This window comes from Echinops telfairi, unplaced genomic scaffold, assembly GCF_000313985.2.
Source record: "Echinops telfairi isolate 266 unplaced genomic scaffold, ASM31398v2 ScPeMD7_2565;HRSCAF=3150, whole genome shotgun sequence".
Taxonomy (NCBI): domain Eukaryota; kingdom Metazoa; phylum Chordata; class Mammalia; order Afrosoricida; family Tenrecidae; genus Echinops; species Echinops telfairi.
In genome coordinates, this window is record NW_022106463.1 from 8,071,996 (window position 1) to 8,073,798 (window position 1,803).

The following is a 1,803-nucleotide window of genomic DNA, read 5'->3' on the forward strand; positions in this document are numbered from 1 at the left end:
GTCTCCCCATCTCCCCCCATCACACCCCCCAATCCCCGGCCTCCTGGCCTCCTCTTCATTTTCGAAGTTCCGCCCTGTGGTGCGGAAACCACTTTTCCTGTGCCTGGTTAAGCATGCGGTTTGACGACTTGTCTTTATAGTGTGTCCTCTGGTGGATTTCTGCTGATGTGCGATTCTGCACAGGATGGACACCCCAGAGCTGGTTTCCCCGTGCCTCTGAACTCAGGGTTTTTGGCTGTTTCCATCTCTTGGCTACTATGGAAATTGCTGCGATAAACAGAGGCATGCATGCCTATGTCTGTTGAGCACTGTTTTTAACACATGTCATTCAGTGGCATCAATGACCCTCATCCTGTTGGGCCACCACCACCAGGGTCTTTTGCCAAGTGGACTGTCGTCATTAGGTGCCATCAAGTCAGCTCTGGCTCATGGGGACCCTGGGGGCAGCAGAATGCAACGCTGTCCCTGCCTGTGCCAGCCTCACATCTGTTCCTGGGGTGGAGCTCATTGTGGCCACCCCTGCCAGCCATCCTGCTGAGAGCCCTCCTCTTTTCACGGACCCGCTACTGTACCCAGCAGGACATCCTTCTCCAGGGACTGCTCTCCTGACAATGAGTCCAAAGTACATGACACCAGGTCCCCACCCTCACTTCTCAGGAGCATTCTGGCTGACCCCTGCTGCCAACACTAATAACTCATATACCAGGCGCTGTTCTAGACACCTCCTAGGTATGAATGTACATAACGTTCCCCTCAGGATTGAGGGACCTGTTCATCAGGTGGATTCTGACACCTAGTGGCCCCAAAAGGCCAGAGACAGTAGAACTGGCCCATCAGGTCTCTGAGAAGCAGGCTGCCACATCTTTCTCCTGAGGAGCAGAGGGTGGATTTAAACTCCACCCCCACCACCACCCCACCCCGCCTTTTAGCTAGCAATTGATGGAGATTGAACTCCCCACCACCAGGGCTCCTGAGCCAACGCGATCCTCCCCGCCGTTCGCAGGTGAAGAAGCAGAGGCCCAGGGGGGCCAGGGCACGGAGCTGGTACCTCATCTCCCAACCTCCCCTAGCGCAAGTGTTTCCATACGCTTGGGCACACATGCCCTGCTTCTCCATGAGAAATAATTTCTCAAAGAGCAGTTCCACCGATGTCGCCGTCTGTCAGGACAGGCTGGCCGGGCCGCCATGTGCCGGCTGGCTCAGCCCTGGCCTGGAGGCGTGCCAACAGCTTGTCCAAGGCGTGTTTGCTGAGGACGTGCAGAGCAAACAGGGCCCTGGTGGGGACAGCAGGCGGCAGCTGCCGTGGGGACAGCAGGCCCCAGTGTGGTTTGCACAGCAAACGGATGCTAACTGGGACAAATACGGCCTTGACTCAGCACCCCGGGTGGTAAGGCGACACACAGGTGACACACAGGTGACCCCGGGCTGATGCATGGAGGCAGAGGGTGGCCGTGGTGGGGGCCAGGCCAGGATCGTAAGCCCTCGTCGCCTTGACCCAGGCTCACCGCCATCCATCATCCTGTCTGCTGGGGCAAAGAAGCTGTTTACAAAAACCAGCAAACACAAAACCGCACTGCGTGGAGTCTGACGCAAGGGGACCCTCGCTGACCGGGAAGAACCACCCCAGGGGGTTTGGAGGTGGATGGCTTTGTTGTTTGTTTGGGAAGCGGATTCTTGCTAGTGAAAACAAGAAAGATTCCGCAGCCGGCCCTCATGGGTCTGAGACGACTGGGCAATTTCGTGGGGGCAGTTGAGGCCACTCTGACAGTGCCCCCAAGTGACACCGCTGCCATCAAGCAGATT